Consider the following 19,064-nt stretch of genomic DNA (forward strand, 5'->3'; position numbering starts at 1 on the left):
CTCTTCAATAAATCTAGTTACTGTTACTTTAGCATCATAATACTTCAGAATGGTCTGTCCCACAAACAGGAGAAATGACAAGAATAGATAAATGCAGTCTTGGCACATCCAGCCTCAACCTGAACTAAATACCACTGTGCTTCTCCTTAAGTGGATGTGACTTGGACCTGACTAGCTTAGGCCATGTAGATAAATGGCTCAGAGAATTGACAAGTTGATAAATTAGACACATGTGCAACACTTGTGTGTCTTTATTGTGGAAACTACTGCCCGGCTCCGGCTGGGTTATAAGTATCTTTGGCAGGTTAAATCACCACCACCAGAAGTAGACCAAACGAAATGTAAACTTTGCCAGATGGACTATTGTCACACCTTGCGTCGTTATGTACTGGAGTGCGATCAAATTAATGAATTTAGAGACAACTCACTTAGAAATGTTCAAAAAAATGGCAGAGTATTTTATCCACATTGGTATATTACAGACCATTCTGGAGAAATACCCTGACTTTGCTTCCTGTAAATAAACCATTACCACGTGTGTGTGTGTGTGTGTGTGTGTGTGTGTGTGTGTGTGTGTGTGTGTGTGTGTGTGTGTGTGTGTGTGTGTATGTTTGTACGCTCGTGTGCATGTCTGTGCGTGCGCCCTCGTGTGTGTGTACTCACCTAGTTGTACTCACCTAGTTGAGATTGCAGGGGTCGAGTCCGAGCTCTTGGCCCCCGCCTCTTCACTGATCGCTACTAGGTCACTCTCCCTGAACCGTGAGCTTTATCATACCTCTGCTTAAAGCTATGTATGGATCCTGCCTCCACTACATAGCTTCCCAAACTATTCCACTTACTGACTACTCTGTGGCTGAAGAAATACTTCCTAACATCCCTGTGATTCATCTGTGTCTTCAGCTTCCAACTGTGTCCCCTTGTTACTGTGTCCAATCTCTGGAACATCCTGTCTTTGTCCACCTTGTCAATTCCTCTCAGTATTTTATGTCGTTATCATGTCCCCCCTATCTCTCCTGTCCTCCAGTGTCGTCAGGTTGATTTCCCTTAACCTCTCCTCGTAGGACATACCTCTTAGCTCTGGGACTAGTCTTGTTGCAAACCTTTGCACTTTCTCTAGTTTCTTTACGTGCTTGGCTAGGTGTGGGTTCCAAACTGGTGCCGCATACTCCAATATGGGCCTAACGTACACGGTGTACAGGGTCCTGAACGATTCCTTATTAAGATGTCTGAATGCTGTTCTGAGGTTTGCTAGGCGCCCATATGCTGCAGCCGTTATTTGGTTGATGTGCGCTTCAGATGTGCCTGGTGTTATACTCACCCCAAGATCTTTTTCCTTGAGTGAGGTTTGTAGTCTCTGGCCCCCTAGACTGTACTCAGTCTGCGGTCTTCTTTGCCCTTCCCCAATCTTCATGACTTTGCACTTGGTGGGATTGAACTCCAGGAGCCAATTGCTGGACCAGGTCTGCAGCCTGTCCAGATCCCTTTGTAGTTCTGCCTGGTCTTCGATCGAGTGAATTCTTCTCGTCAACTTTACGTCATCTGCAAACAGGGACACCTCAGAATTTATTCCTTCCATCATGTCGTTCACAAATACCAGAAGCAGCACTGGTCCTAGGACTGACCCCTGTGGGACCCCGCTGATCACAGGTGCCCACTCTGACACCTCGCCACGTACCATGACTCGCTGCTGTCTTCCTGACAAGTATTCCCTGATCCATTGTAGTGCCTTCCCTGTTATCCCTGCTTGGTCCTCCAGTTTTTGTACTAATCTCTTGTGTGGAACTGTGTCAAACTCCTTCTTGCAGTCTAAGAATATGCAATCCACCCGCCCCTCTCTCTCTTGTCTTACTGCTGTCACCATGTCATAGAACTCCAGTAGGTTTGTGACAGGATATCCCGTCCCTGAAACCATGTTGGCTGCTGTTGATGAGATCATTCCTTTCTAGGTGTTCCACCACTCTTCCCCCGATAATCTTCTCCATGATTTTGCATACTATACATGTCAGTGACACTGATCTGTAGTTTAGTGCTTCATGTCTGTCTCCTTTTTTAAAGATTGGGACTACATTTGATGTCTTCCATGCCTCAGGCAATCTCCTTGTTTTGATAGATGTATTAAATATTGTTGTTAGGGGTACACATAGCGCCTCTGCTCCCTCTCTCAGGACCCATGGGGAGATGTTATCTGGCCCCATTGCCTTTGAGGTATCTAGCTCACTCAGAAGCCTCTTCACTTCTTCCTCGGTTGCGTGCACTGTGTCCAGCACTTGGTGGTGTGCCCCACCTCTCCGTCTTTCTGGAGCCCCTTCTGTCTCCTCTGTGAACACTTCTTTAAATCTCTTGTTGAGTTCCTCACATACTTCACTGTCATTTCTTGTCTCTCCTTCCTTCCTTCCTTAGCCTGATTACCTGGTCCTTGACTGTTGTTTTCCTCCTGATGTGGCTGTATAACAGTTTCGGGTCAGATTTGGCTTTCGCTGCTATGTCGTTTTCATATTGTCTTTGGGCCTCCCTTTTTATCTGTGCATATTAGTTTCTGGCTCTATGACTGCTCTCCTTATTCTCCTGGGTCCTTTGCCTTCTATATTTCTTCCATTCTCTATCACACTTGGTTTTTGCCTCCCTGCACCTTTGGGTGAACCATGAGCTCATCCTGGCTTTTTCATTATTCCTGTTACCCTTGGGTACAAACCTCTCCTCAGCCTCCTTGCATATTGTTGCTACATATTCCATCATCTCATTAACTGGCTTCCCTGCCAGTTCTCTGTCCCACTGAACCCCGTTCAGGAAGTTCCTCATTCCCGTGTAGTTCCCTTTCTTGTAGTTTGGCTTCATTCGTCCTGGCCTTCCTGCTTCTCCCTCCACTTGTAGCTCTACTGTGTATTCGAAGCTTAAAAACCACATGATCGCTGGCCCCAAGGGGTCTTTCATATGCGATGTCCTCGATATCTGCACTACTCAAGATGAATACTAAGTCCAGTCTTGCTGGTTCATCCTCTCCTCTCTCTTGTAGTGTCCCTTACGTGTTGGTACATGAAGTTTTCCAGTACCACCTCCATCATCTTAGCCCTCCATGTATCTTGGCCCCCATGTGGCTCCAAGTTCTCCCAGTCGATCTCCTTGTGGTTAAAGTCACCCATGATCAGGAGCTTTGCCCTGTGTGTGTGTGTGTGTGTGTGTGTGCGTGCGTGCGTGTGTGTGTGTGTGTGTGCGCGTGTGCGTGCGTGCGTGCGTGCGTGCGTGCGTGTGTGTGTGTGTGTGTGTACTCACCTATTTGTACTCACCTATTTGTGGTTGCAGGGGTCGAGTCACAGCTCCTGGCCCCGCCTCTTCGCTGATTGCTACTAGGTCCTCTCTCTCCCTGCCCCATGAGCTCTATCATACCTCGCCTTAAAACTATGTATGGTTCCCGCCTCCATTACGTCACTTTCTAGGCTATTCCACGGCCTGACTACTCTATGACTGAAGAAATAGTGTGTGTGTGTGTGTGTGTGTGTGTGTGTGTGTGTGTGTGTGTGTGTGTGTGTGTGTGTGTGTGTGTGTGTGTGTGCGCGTGCGCGCGCGCTCTCGTGTGGGTGTATGACGCACTTAATATTCATATTTATAGCTCATTACAATTGTGACCAGGTGTGGACGTGTCAGTAGCTCATTACTTTGTGATTAACCATGTATAGAAGTGAGGATGATTCATTACCTTTGTAACTTGCCATGACTGTGACCAGATCTACCTGGAGTTCATTACCTTTGTAACTAGTTCAGCTATCATAACTTTGGGGCCCAGTCCCTGGACCCATTATGTACCTCTGTAATCTTCTGACTACCGCCCACAGGATGGGTATGTGGTGACTACCACCCACAGGATGGGTATGGGGTGACTACCACCCACAGGATGGGTATGGGGTGACTACCACCCACAGGATGGGTATGGGGTGACTACCACCCACAGGATGGGTATGGGGTGACTACCGCCCACAGGATGGGTATGGGGTGACTACCGCCCACAGGATGGGTATGGGGTGACTACCACCCACAGGATGGGTATGGGGTGACTACCACCCACAGGATGGGTATGTGGTTACTACCACCCACAGGATGGGTATGTGGTGACTACCACCCACAGGATGGGTATGGGGTGACTACCGCCCACAGGATGGGTATGGGGTGACTACCGCCCACAGGATGGGTATGGGGTGACTACCGCCCACAGGATGGGTATGGGGTGCATAATGAAGATATTAAACTAACTAAAACTATTGTGGAAACGTTTCGTCATGCAGTAGCTTCATCCGTTCTATACAAAGAATGGTGAAGATGAGGAGTTTGAGGTAACGAGTCCTTCAGCCTGGAGTCGATGCTATCAGCCCATCAATCTTGAATAGAATTCTATTCAAGATTGATGGACTGACCACATCGACTCAAGGTTGAGGGACTGATTACCTCATTCTCCTCCTGTTCTTCAAGATTCTCCTTTGTATGGACTGATGAAGCCACTGTGTGGCGAAACGTTTCCTCAATAAAGATACCCAAGAGTTGCACATGTGTCTAATTTATCAACTTGCCTAGCATGGGCCAGTAGGCCTACTGCAGTGCTCCTTTATGTTCAGTCATACCGAGTAACATCAGCCACGTTTATGCTGACCCAAGGTATGTTAGGGAGGACCAAACTGCATTACAGTAATTAATGAAGGGAAGACTAGATCTCGTAGGGGAGGAGGTGGTGTTTGTTGAAGGTAAGGAGATACTGGTAGTGTGGGTGGTGATTGTGTTGCATGGAGATATGCTGGTAGTGATTGTGTTGCATGGAGATATGCTGGTAGTGATTGTGTTGCATGGAGAGATGCTGATAGTGATTGTGTTGCATGGAGAGATGCTGGTAGTGATTGTGTTGCATGGAGAGATGCCGATAGTGATTGTGTTGCATGGAGAGATGCTGGTAGTGATTGTGTTGCATGGAGAGATGCTGGTAGTGATTGTGTTGCATGGAGAGATGCTGATAGTGATTGTGTTGCATGGAGATATGCTGGTAGTGATTGTGTTGCATGGAGAGATGCTGGTAGTGATTGTGTTGCATGGAGAGATGCTGGTAGTGATTGTGTTGCATGGAGAGATGCTGATAGTGATTGTGTTGCATGGAGAGATGCTGGTAGTGATTGTGTTGCATGGAGAGATGCTGGTAGTGATTGTGTTGCATGGAGGTTATTCCGGGGATCAACGCCCCCGCGGCCCGGTCCATGACCAGGCCTCCCGATGGATCAGGGCCTGATCAACTAGGCTGTTGCCTGGAGAGATGCTGGTAGTGATTGTGTTACCTGGAGGTTATTCCGGGGATCAACGCCCCAGCGGCCCGGTCTATGACCAGGCCTCCCGATGGATCAGGGCCTGATCAACTAGGCTGTTGCCTGGAGAGATGCTGGTAATGATTGTGTTGCCTGGAGAAATGCTGATAGTGTGGGTGGTGATTGTGTTGCATAGAGAGAAGACGAGGTAAGTGGTAGTGTGCGGTTGCAAGGGTCTCAGACGAACAAGTAAGGGTCACTTGTTGCTGAGCGGTGAGTCAGCAATTAACTGCAGGACCCACACCATTTGTACAAAACAATTGTGATGGACGTGGATCCCCTCATGAAGGAGGGTGGCATGTGGGAGGAGGAGGAGGATAAGGGTGAGCGGTGGGGGCATGGTGGTGGGTGGTAGACACGAGAGCCGCCCATGAGCACACTAGAAGTGCAGGCGGGGGCAGTGACCACCCGTTGTCTCGCCTACCTCTGGGCTGGCTGGCCAGCTCGCTGGTACAGACTGGTACCTCGTAATGAATGCTAAGTTATATACAGTCCTATATACATAATATTTACTAGCGAGTATTTACAGTTAAATGATGCACCAATACACTCAGTACATGTAGTACTAGTGTTCCTAACTTGTATATGATCTACCAGAGGAAAGGGAATGCTGTTTGTGTTTGCAAATGACAGTTACGAATAATACGACTGAGAGAAAACAAACACGTGAGTATAAGCACATGATCACAACCTCCAGGGCCAAGGACACGGTTCTGGGATTGTCCAACAAAGAGCTTCAAGAATGCAGAGTATATGCAAGACCATGAAATTCAGGGAAGGACAGAGGATGTGCAAGGTGTAGTTCACAGTGTAAGATCAGATTGAACATAGTCCAAAACATACTGCTGAAGGAGCACATTAACCGTATAGCTTGAGCAGGCTATGTAGGGCTTGCTAATCTCAAAGTATCCTTCAACATAACTTCTTTAGGACTTTGCAGCTAGTGCATATCAGACCGATTTTAAAACATATTGTACCAGAGTGCACAAGTCCCTCATACTTGAAGCATATTCAGAGGCTTAAAAATTTTCCGGTCAAAAATTTACAACCAAACTTGTCTAAGCTGTGGATTGGACAAAGGAACCAAAATTACGATAGTGGAAGAGAGGACTAGGGGAAAGCATTATTACTACCTCCGCGAGTCTAAATTCTAGTTCGTACCTGACTTCAGATAATAGGGTTGAGCAAACAGCCCGGAGATCATGTCACCAGAACTCCATCACCACTGCTACCAACACTAGTGATGTTGCTTGTTTTGACACCGCCTGTCTAGCCGAATCATCTGTCAGTCGGCTGGCCAAGGCTTCACGTTTACAGATGAAGCAGGTATCGCTTTCAGTCAGGTGGCAACAATTGTGGCTAAAACAAAAACTTGAGCAGCCCATTGAAAAGTGTAGTGTGCCGCTGTGTACATTAATGGTAAAGTTGTTAATGATAATGAAAATGATGAGTTTAGTGGTTGTGGTGATGTTCAGTGTAGGGATAATGACAGTTAAGGAACTTAGTGAGCCAAAATGATGATAATGTTGAGTGTAATGGTGTGTAGAGAATGACATTGGTTATACTGATGAATGTAGTGATGGTGTGGATGATGGGAGTAATATTGATAAGTGTAATGATAGTGGGGACAAGGGTAAAAGTGCTGATACCACCTACCATACAGTCACAAGGAACGCAACTCTCTCAGTAAACTAACACTCCCACGCACCCTCAGTGGAAGCAGCACTTTAGAAATTCATGGAGGGAAATTCAGATGAAGTAAATAATATCTTTCAGTTTAGCAAATTAAATAATGGAACAAAATTCGTATAAGCTTTCTATCCTGTAGTTGGAATACAGCATAATTTAGGAAGAGTTCTGACCCTCACCATAAAGTAACTACTGAACCCATTGATGTTGTGACTACAGGAGTGTAGTCCCTGAAACCTGCCCTCATTTGTTGTATTTAACCTCAAATCTACTAATTCGTGTATTAGAAAATCGCTTCCCCATTAGTTTCTTGCATACAAAAAACCGAGTGTCTTCGATACCATGGTGTTAGGATTCATGTAGGGAACTCTGCTCTTAACATTTAATTTGTATGTTCCTGCTAATAATTTTAATTATATGGACCTTCCAACTTACGCTCAGCCTAAACCTTCTTATTGTTGATTACTCTACAAAACTAATATTGGAAACTTTCATTTTAGTAATCGTAATGGTAAACCACTTTTGTCTTATAGGCGATCTTGAACCCACGTGCATACTGTATCTGTGGAGTCATCCTTGATTTGTCTTGGCGTCAACTTGATATTTTGACAGCTGTGAGGCTTCCATTGTTACAAATCGGATAATTTCTCAAGATTAATCATTTTCGATATTGGTAATATTATCTTCCGTGGTGGGATATTCAAACAGAAACCGCTTTCATGTTTCCCCCTGGCTATCATAACATTTTTGTCGCTCATGTTGCAGATAGGTATAATTCCTATGAATATTTCTCTGTCGAGGCCTTTAACAGTGATCTTGTCGGTAATAATCAAAATTTAAAACTGTCAGGACAGCCACTCAAACATCCTGGTACTTCTACTCCAACCAATATTTTAATAATTTTAACTACTACCGATCCTAAACTTCCAGTATTGAATTATATTGCTCGAAGACTAGGCCTAATCTAAAAAAAAAAAAAAAAAAAAAATCGCACCCCTGAAATGCTGAACCGCTTTTTAAACTGCCCTTGCTGCTGCCAGGAGCGTATAACAGAGCTTTAGCAAAAAGACTGGGAAAAAATTTGTCAGTCTCAACGCCCACACCCAACTTAGCCAGGCATGGAGGGATATAAATAGAATTAAAGGCAGTAGGGCGAATGAGCTGGCCACTGCTTGGGCTGCATTCTACCCTTTACCACAAAGTTGAAATTAGAGGCTAAACATGATGCCAATTGTATGGTTTCATGCATGGAAGTGTGCATCATTGCATGACCACTTTTCTCACCCTTCACACTTGACAGCTCGTACACTACCTTCCATGACCTTGCATCTGCATTTGATTAGTTACCGACATGTAATCATCAGTGAACTTGCCAGAATGGATGTAAGAGGATGGCTTCTCCGCTGGGTTAAAGGCTACCTATCCAACAAAGTCTTCAGTGTTCCAGGGAGGTAAAATTAGGAACTCCACAGGGAGGTGTTGTCGGTTTCACCTTATTCAGTGTTCTTAATGTTTTTCTAAATACTGTGCTGATATAATGATTCATACCACCGGATTCTCTAACACTCAAAATAATTCTTAACCGTGTACTGGCTTGGTGTCAGGACTTGGGGTTGATCATCTCTCCTGTGAAAACGAAGATACTTAATAGGCGTCCTTCTCGACAGAAGCGGAATTCGCAGGATCCAGTTGCAAGATGGGTCTCGGCTAGAATATGTAATCTGATACAGGTATCTAAATTGAGGTCCCACTACTTGGATCTGTTGTAACAAGATTTTGTCGCCAGTACAAAGGCTGAGAGCACTTGGTTGTGGCAGGTTTTTGTCCTAGGTACGGTGCTAATGTTAAAATTGTGAAAATGATGTATATTTTGTTTCCATTTGATCTTGGTTGATTACGCCGCACCTTCTTGCTCTTCCCCACATTATCAGAAGTTGCCTCATTCCAAACAGTTATCCTTCACCTTAAATCACATTCAGTTATCCTTCACCTTAAATCGCATTCAAAGCTTCACCTTAAAGTTGTATTGATACTTAAGTCGCACAATATACGCTTCCACTAATTATGTTGATGGCACTTTTAGCCAATCGACTGGTGCAGCTGTCAGTGCTGCTGTCATATAGTGATGGCTCTCGTATAGAAATTGGAGCATTCATCAACAATTGGGCTTTTAGCCTTCAAACTGAAGTTCTTTGCTATATTCATTGCAGTGGAATGCGTCCATGTATTTAAGGTTGTTACCCTAATTATAACTGATTATCATCCATAAATGCTCTTAACTCAAGTGTCAGTTGTGGCACTTCTGAGAAGTCAGACACGGGTATAATAGGTCTGTAGACAATGGAGCAAGTGTACACCTGTTGATTCCATCTCACATTGGTCTTCAGATTCACGATAGAACTCATGAATTGCCACAGGCATATCCTTCAAGGAGGGAATAATTCTAATCTAGGACTGTCAGAAGTTTGAGGACAGTAATACGAAATAGACTTCATTTAAACTTTATTGACTTAGGCAGAGGGAGATTGACAGCAGTCAGTCCATGTATCATTTTATCATGCAGTAAGAGCCACATGTATATGGTACATTAAAAAAAATCGGGAGACTCTTGGATGTCACTTCCACCCGGCTCCGGTTACGTTATCAGTACCTCTGGGAGGTTGCATCAGCATCACCAACTGAGGTAGACGTAACTAAATGTAAACTGTCAGATGGACACTTGTCACACCTTGGTCGTTATATGCTGGAATGCGATGAAGTTAATAAATTCAAAGACAACTCGCTGACAAATGTTCCAGAAATGTCAAAGTATTTTAGCCACAGTGGCGTATTATAAATAAATCATAACCACTTAAACTTGGTTAAATTGAGCCATACCTTACTAAAATATAAGGTGATATATAATTTAAAACCTCATAAGCTACACTTATATTTTCACGACTAAATTCATGACTACATAAATAACTCATTACGATTGTAACCAGATATAAACATGTAAATAGTTCATTACCACTGTAACTTGTTTAACTATCAAAACTTTGGAGCCCAGTCCCTGGGCCCATTATGTGCCTCTGTAATCTTTTGACTACCACCCACAGGATGGGTATGGGGTGCATAATAAATATATTAACTATAAGTACTGTGAGACATTTATAGGGTAGATAGGAACAGATTATTTGAAATTGTGATTACCAGAACAAGGGGACGAAGTTGGAAAGTATTAACTTCCGCGTGACAGTTAGGTTAGGAAGTAATCATTCCGTTTCAAGGTGAAGTGTAATGATCTCAGTGCGGTGCTGATGGATGCCACAGATAGGTAATTTCTGTTGATAAAGTGCTGAATACACACAAGACCGCCTTATATTGTTAACTATGAGATGTTTTGAAAATAGTGTGTTAAATAGCACATAAACTAAGACATGAGCGGGTAAGAAAGAAGATACAAGGATACCAACCACCGGGTAACTTAACGGGGAAGGCAGACCAGGATGAAGAAAAAACAAGCCTTGAGAACATTAAACACCAAGTTTACACCAGTCATGCATGACTGAATTAGTACAGAAGTTTGCAACAAGACTAGTCCCGGAGGGCAAGGAAATTAGTTCTGGTGACGATAAAATAATCGAATTACAGAAATTAAAAGAAAGAACTATGGGAGATAGATGGAAAAACTGGAGGGTTAATCGTAAGCAGCAGCGCTGTATAGCCCTTGTGGCTTAGCGCTTCTTTTTTTGATTATAATAATAATAATCGTAAGCAAGGAGGCATGTCCCAGAGCTAGGAGGAATGCTGAACCTGACGACATTCAGAGAGAAAAGGGGAGTGGGTCATGACTATACCTGGTTACAAAATAAAAGAAATGTATAAGGAATTGGCAGGGAATGTCATTAGTGTAATTAAGGCTGACTAGTTTTCATTACCAGCTATTTTCCTCAGTGTCATTCTCTCGTGCTAATCGAAATTGCATCGCAAAATTTAAGTTTTGTTAGGGTGAAAACTCGTTGTTCGATCGCGTGTTACTCGACGTTCTACTGTACCTAAATTATTGGAAACGCTTTAGGTCCTTAATCTATACTTCCTGGAATGCTAGCGAAAAAGATTCATCATAATTTATAACTGAAAAATTGTAGAGGGATTGTTTTCAGATTTACTCGCTGAAATAACTCGATACGTGAGCTCCAGGTTCTACAAGCCCTGTAAAATCTCCCTCTCAGATGAGCAGAGATTCATTAGTACACTTGCAAAGTCAATAATTCTCCATTTATATACCTTACATTCACCCTACAGTGCTTCCGCGGGTCATTGTCGTTATGGCCCGGTTCCTGACCAAACTGGTGGCTGGACTGATTGACTAGGCTGTTGGTGCTGGCTGCACGAAGTCCAACGTATGCACCAAAGCACGGCTGATAAGGAACTAATTGGAGGAACTTATCCAGCTCACTCTTGAAAACAGCCAGAAGGTTGTTGGTAATTTCCTTAATTTACAGAGGGAGAACGCTGGAAAGTCGAGGATCTCTTGACAGCGATTTGTCTTTATGTATTCATTGCGCCCTTGCTTTTTATTGGAGATATTTTGCAGTCTGCAAAATATGTGTTTAAGTTTGAGAACAGTCCTTCCAGGATTTTCCAGTTGTAAACTAGGATGCATCTTTCTCGTCTACGTTCCAGGCAATATAATTCAAAAGACTTCAAGCATTCCCAGGTGGGGAATTGCTAACATACTCTCATCCTTCACAGGCTTACGCTTGGAACTTGGTAAGTTCTACAGATTCTGATCAATCGGGTTGTGATGTGTAAAGTTAAATTGGACTGCGCGATGCTAGCACCAATAGCCTGGTTAATTAAGCTATTAACACAACGATGACCTACAGGGTATACGAATAGGGAGGTGCTTCGGTGAACAAATGTGGTATTTAATGTTAGTGTTGGTCATAATGTAAGACAGTCAGGTGTTGCTGCTGTTCTGTGGTGTGTTGGTGCTGCAACAGGTGTAGGAAACATTGCATGTAATGTATTAAAATTGTTTATACTACAACAGGTTTTGAAAATGTTGCATGTATATAGTGTTGGTGCTGCAAGTGTTGCAAATATCGCATGTACATACCAACACTTATTCCCTATAATGTAAGTGTTGATATTGGCCAAATATGGCAAGTTAAGGTGGTGGTTAAATATAGATGTTGTGTATTATGGCGAATGTTGCATGACCTACAGCGAGTCTACTACTTGTGGCAGTCAACTGGTAGAACGGGTGGAGGTTGGAACTCGTGACAAGCCAGTCTTACAACTGGCAGGTCAGTGCGTTGTTCACTATACAATGCCGGACTCATATGATTCGCCCATATTGGTGTATTCCCGTACACACTAGGAAGGTTAGCGTGGGCCACACTGACTACAAATGAATTTTTTTTCTTTAGAGGTTTCGCACAGTTCTGCGAGTTGTTTACAATCATGGCATGACGATTTTGCGAATAAGTTACTTGGGGTATTTCAGTTTCCAGGCAACTTTATATACAATTACTGGGAGGTATTAGTAACGGTTCCAGTATATTCTTATTAACTAGTGGGGGTTCAAACCCTACCAGTGGTATGGTTTGTTTGCAATCGTGTCATTACGATTTCGTGAGTCAACTTTCTAATCTGTTGCTAAACGTCAATTTCTAAACGCTTCACAAAAATTCTCGTCTTATTTTCTGTACATTAGGCTAAATAAACCTTTTAAAACGTAGTTAACCACAAATGAGGAAAATAAATTAACGGTATCTCAGGGAAAGTAGTGGCCGAAGAAAATCAAGAAACTATCAGATCTGAATGTTTGTCTCGTGGTGCTAGTAGGGGCAGAGGGTCACACCCAGGCGGGTTCACTTACTGATACCGGAGGAGTATCGGTAACCCTTTGGGGTATGAGAACCAAATAATGGGGGTTATGGAACCCCATCTCTGAACAATTTGCCGTTTTTCTAATAAAAAATATGAAATCCTCATGATTCTTTCTATTGTGATGAATGGTTTGAAAAACCGACAAGTTGAAGATTGAGACACTTATGCAGCATATGGGAATCTTTATTCAGGAAACGTTTCGCCACACAGTGGCTTCATCAGTCCAATACAAAGAGGAAGGCGTAAGGAGAGGAGGAGAATGAGGTAATCAGTCCCTCAACCTGGAGTCGATGTGTTCAGTCCATCAATCTTCTACAAGATTGATGGACTGAACACATCGACTCCAGGTTGAGGGACTGATTACCTCATTCTCCTCCTCTCCTTACGCCTTCCTCTTTGTATTGGACTGATGAAGCCACTGTGTGGCGAAACGTTTCCTGAATAAAGATTCCCATATGCTGCATAAGTGTCTCAATCTTCATTGTTTCTATTGTTAGCTATCAAGTAAAACCAAGCCACTGACATCTTTTGAAGTTCTACTGGTACCTAATATGACTGGTGGTGGTGATTTTCGCACTCTGGTGAAGGGGATATGGTCACATATTGGCCAAGCCATTGGAGATCTGTAATCATAAAAAGGCTAACCTGTGACCTAGAGATTCAGTGATCAGGGAGGAACGCTGCCATTTATGATTTGTTCAATATCTTTCCACTTTTTCATCCCTCCTTTCCTCCATTCACTCTTCTCGCTCTCCCATTCACTCAACGTGTGTATATTAAACTGAAGTTTGGTAGCAGTGATCCGCAGGGGCTAGTTGGTAGTGGTCAACGACAGGTGGATGAAGGTAGGTGGTCTTATGGATGCACCAGCTGTCTGTTTCTGATCTCCAGGCTGGCGATAGGAACCTTCATGACAGATGCATGGCGGATTTATACACCACTGATTTACTATAGTATGATACAAGAGTGAAGCATTGTTGCATGGTGCCCCTCGCTACCTACCTGCCTTCCTTTCTACCTGCCTGCCTTCCTACCTGCCTGCCTTCCTACCTGCCTGCCTTCCTACCTGCCTGCCTTCCTACCTGCCTGCCTTCCTACCTGCCTTCCTTCCTACCTACCTGCCTTCCTTCCTACCTGCCTTCCTTCCTACCTGCCTTCCTTCCTACCTACCTGCCTTCCTTCCTACCTACCTGCCTTCCTTCCTACCTACCTGCCTTCCTTCCTACCTGCCTTCCTTCCTACCTACCTACCTACCTGCCTTCCTACCTACCTGCCTTCCTACCTACCTGCCTTCCTACCTACCTACCTACCTGCCTTCCTTCCTACCTACCTGCCTTCCTACCTACCTGCCTTCCTACCTACCTACCTGCCTTCCTTCCTACCTACCTACCTGCCTTCCTACCTGCCTTCCTTCCTACCTGCCTTCCTACCTGCCTGCCTTCCTACCTGCCTACCTGCCTTCCTACCTGCCTTCCTACCTGCCTTCCTACCTGCCTTCCTACCTGCCTTCCTACCTGCCTTCCTACCTGCCTTCCTACCTGCCTTCCTACCTGCCTGCCTACCTTCCTACCTGCCTTCCTACCTGCCTGCCTACCTTCCTACCTGCCTTCCTACCTGCCTGCCTACCTTCCTACCTGCCTTCCTACCTGCCTGCCTACCTTCCTACCTGCCTGCCTACCTTCCTACCTGCCTGCCTACCTTCCTACCTGCCTGCCTTCCTTCCTACCTGCCTGCCTTCCTTCCTACCTGCCTGCCTTCCTTCCTACCTGCCTACCTTCCTTCCTACCTGCCTACCTTCCTTCCTACCTACCTACCTACCTACCTACCTGCCTTCCTTCCTACCTACCTGCCTTCCTACCTACCTGCCTTCCTTCCTTCCTACCTACCTTCCTTCCTACCTACCTACCTTCCTTCCTACCTACCTTCCTTCCTACCTACCTACCTACCTGCCTTCCTACCTACCTACCTACCTTCCTACCTACCTTCCTTCCTTCCTACCTGCCTTCCTGCCTTCCTACCTACCTTCCTTCCTTCCTACCTGCCTTCCTACCTGCCTTCCTTCCTACCTACCTGCCTTCCTTCCTACCTACCTACCTGCCTTCCTTCCTACCTACCTACCTGCCTTCCTACCTACCTGCCTTCCTACCTACCTGCCTTCCTACCTACCTGCCTTCCTTCCTACCTACCTTCCTACCTGCCTTCCTACCTACCTGCCTTCTTACCTGCCTTCCTACCTGCCTTCCTACCTACCTGCCTACTTGTCTTCCTACATGCCTTCCTACCTACCTGCCTACCTGATCTTCCTACCTGCCTGCCTACTTGCCTTCCTACCTGTCTGCCTGCCTACCTGATCTTCCTACCTGCCTGCCTACCTGCCTTCCTACCTACCTGCCTTCCTGCCTACCTACCTGTCTACCTGATCTTCCTACCTGCCTGCCTACCTGCCTGCCTTTCTACCTCCCCTTCCCACTCCACCTGCCTCCCTTCCTTCCTCCCACCCTTACCTACCTCCACCTCCTCCTCCTTCCCATTCCCACCTCCCACCTGCCTCCTTCCTTCCACCCACCCCACCCGCCTTCCTTCCACCCACCCCCACCCGCCTCCTCCTCCCACACCCACCCGCCTTCCCACCCACCCACCCGCCTCCCACCCACCCGGCCCACCTCCCACCCACCCACCTGCCTCCCACCCACCCACCTGCCCTCCCTTCCCACCCGACCTCCTTCCTCCCACCCACCTTCCTCCCACCCTCCTCCCACCCTACCTTCCCGCCTTCCTTCCCACCCGCCTGCCTCCCACTCCGCCTCCTTACCCACCTACCTGCCTTCCTTCCCACCTCCTCCTTCCTACCTACCCTTGCCTTCCTTCCCACCTGCCTGCCTCCCACCCGCTCCTGCCTCCCACACCCACCTGCCTTCCCACCTCCTCCCACCCACCCACCTGCCTCCTTCCCACCACCTCCCGCCTTCCTTCCTTCCTTCCCACCCACCTACCCACCTGCCTCCTTCCTTCCACCCACCCACCTACCCGCCTCCTTCCTTCCTTCCCCACCTGCCCTCCTCCTTCCCACCCATCCTACCTGCCTCCTTCCTTCCTACCCTACCTCTTCCTGCCCTACTCACCCACCGCCTCCTTACCCACCTCCCGCCTTCCTTCCCACTCCACCCTAGCCTCCACCTGCCTTCCCCACCTCCACCCACCCACCCGCCTCCTCCCACCCACCTGCCCTCCCTCCTCCCCGCCCCCTCCCACCACTCCACTCCACCCACCTCCTTCCCGCCCGCCTCCGCCCGGCCCGCCTCCTTCCCTCCCTTCCTCCCACCTTCCCACTCCCACCCACCCACCCTCCCACCCTCGCCCACCTTCCCACCCACCCGCCCTCCCACCTTCCCACCTCCGCCTCCCACCTGCTCCACCTGCCTCCCACTCCACCCACCCTGCCTGCCCCACCTGCCTGCCCTGCCTTCCTAGCTTCCTGTCATCCTAATTGCATGCGTACTTGCCTGCCTGCCTACTAGCAGTGCTGCCTACCACTGCTTTCCTAGGTACCTTGCAACGCTGCCTACTTCTACTTTCCTAGGTACCTGCCTGCAATACTGTCTACCTGCTTTTCTAGCTACTTGCAACGTTATCTACGTGCTTGATTGCCTAGTTAGCAGCATAGATGACTGCCTAGCTGCCTGCATGAATGCCAGCCTGCTTGCTTATCTGCCTGCTTGATACCTGCCTAGGTGTCTGCCTTCCAGCCTGCCTGATGATGGACCCCGGGATTTGTCGTCTGTCAAGCAGATGATCGAGTTTTTTATTACTAATTAATTAACTGCACGTTAAGTAGGAAACACATGCGAGTGTTAGTGACAGTGTGAAATGATTTTGTAGTGAAGGTTAGAGAGGTGTGGGTGGCAGTGGGTATGGTGGTTTCCGAGCGTGTGCAAGGTGTGTAGGGAAGGTTTGTAGTCGTTTGGGGTCAGTGCTTATCAGTCACGCCTGTCCACGTGTAGGAATATCCGGGTTCCAGTGTTGCAGTTCATCCATCCTCCCCCACACACCTTAGTATGTTCACCCGCCCCCTCCGTCCACTCCCCCTCCTCTCCCATGAATGTTCCTCACCTTGCCGACCTCAGCCTCTCCCGGCCCGCTTCTACCTGCCCCCTCTTTATTTATTTATTTATTTATTTATTTATTTTATGTCTTTGCAAACAGTACATTGAGATTTTGTATTAACAATGGTGGGTTGCAATGCAAAGAGAGCCTCTATTATGCCTAGACATTATGGGCCAACTTAACATTATTGGCTTACTGACTACTTAACACTAAGGATTATATCATAGTTGTACAGTAGGATAGTAATTATTTCATAGTTGAACAGTTGATTATTAATCACAAGTGAATCGAAATTTGTATAAGACAAAATATAAATTCATCTATTCAAAAATGCTTTTTGTGAAAACAATGATTCAGTTTTCCTTCCTGATTTCCTCTGCTTGTCCCTCCCTCTGCTGGTGACCTCCATCTTACCATGCTGTAAATCTTTCCCCTCTTAGGTTTAAATACACAGTTATACTGTTATTGTCATGGTTAGATAGCTTGATAACAAGCACTTTTCTGAGATGCTAAGTCTTGATGGCACTCTTGAAGACATTGTACGCGCCACACTGGTATATAGCTCTACACTAACGAACACACTTACGGTTGGGAAATTGCACCATCCCATTTTTTCTTCTACCGAAAATAAAAAGTATTTGTAGAAGGTGTGATCGGTGTTATCCCTGAGGGAGTCGAGGTCGTCTTTTGTGTGGACGGTCTACCGTGTACTGCACTGTCTACTCCTGGGGTAGCTTTTCCTAGGCTTCAGATAGCAGTGAGCAACATCATGGAGTTGGCTGTTTCTGAAGGATACCAGTTTTCCACTCAGACGTTGGTTGATTATTTTACCTGATCCTGTTACTACTTGATACTACTACTACTACTACTACTACTACTACTACTACTACTACTACTACTGCTACTACTTACTAGCCAAAGAACTAGTGGTGTTGCTTTGCTGTGATCTCCGGTGAGAATTCGAACACAGTTCGCAAACCTATCTCAGTGTCCCGCAGAGCTCCGCACTGATCTCGTGCTGATAGCTGGCCTAGTTGGATCTCGGTTTACTATATAATAAAATTCCCAGTGTGTTCTGTTTGCCTAGCCCAGGATACTTCTGTTCATACTGTTGTTTAAAAGATCAGATTCAGGAGTGGATGACCAGGAAAATAACTAAGCAGATGCCGAGGGCAAACGCTGAGATTTCGAGTTCAGTGACTTCAAAGGACACATGTCCTTGAGAAGTTGAGTCAGGTAGGCGCTATAGGAATGAAAGAAGCTATATACAGGGCTTCAGCAGGAATCAGCACCTTGAGACTACTGTTGACTGAGGCTTCGTCACGCACCTCACGCACAGTCTACTGTCGACTGAGGCTTGGACACACCTCACCCACAGTCTCATGTTTTGCAAGAGCTGCTTCCCGCTGTTTGTAGCTTGTAGTGTTGCAGCTTACTATCAAACACAGTTTTGTTTACAACTTGTAGCTCTTTATTTCGTTATGTTTATAATTATCAAGGGTCATGTGGGAATCTCTAGAGCAATTTACTGTTTTTTTTTTTAACTGATGCCTGTCATTTTCACTTCGTGTATATTTGTTTTTATCCATACCAGTAGTTTTTGATTGCTAATTCTACCTTGGCTGTTTTTGTGTTAGATTTTTGTTTTGTTTTTACTTAGTGCTGAATGGTTTATTTGGTCAGTGCTTATACAGTATTTCAAATGTATCTACTTTTTCCGATTTACCTCCATCCTTCACTATTTACCGATACCCTTCTTCCATTCACTCCTTCCTCTGTTGTTCGTTCTGCGTTTTATTCAATATTTGCCCATCCATTTATCTTCTTTATTCGTCCTGAATACCATAACATTTCATTTTTGTTCGTTCTACATCCTTACATTCTTAAGCCCTCTTGTTTTCCCTTCTTTCTCGTGACTTGGGTCCCTCTCCTCTCCCTCTTGTCTGAATGACGTGGCTAACTTTCCCACATTCTTGTTGTGCCGAGTCATCAGTAGAAGTTCCCAGCTTTATGTACTTGCTATATAAAATGGTTCGGTTGGCCTTGATGTCCCGT

The 19,064-nt window shown here is 45.8% G+C and overlaps 1 protein-coding gene across 10 annotated transcripts in view; it reads left to right on the forward strand.

Moving 5' to 3' along the window:
* The window catches only part of Oatp30B (Organic anion transporting polypeptide 30B), a 389,857-nt gene that overhangs the window by 200,372 nt on the left and 170,421 nt on the right, over positions 1 to 19,064 (forward strand). The gene's annotated exons all lie outside the window — the stretch shown is intronic.

Source organism: Cherax quadricarinatus, chromosome 13 (genome assembly GCF_038502225.1).
Source record: "Cherax quadricarinatus isolate ZL_2023a chromosome 13, ASM3850222v1, whole genome shotgun sequence".
Classification (NCBI taxonomy): Eukaryota; Metazoa; Arthropoda; class Malacostraca; order Decapoda; family Parastacidae; genus Cherax; species Cherax quadricarinatus.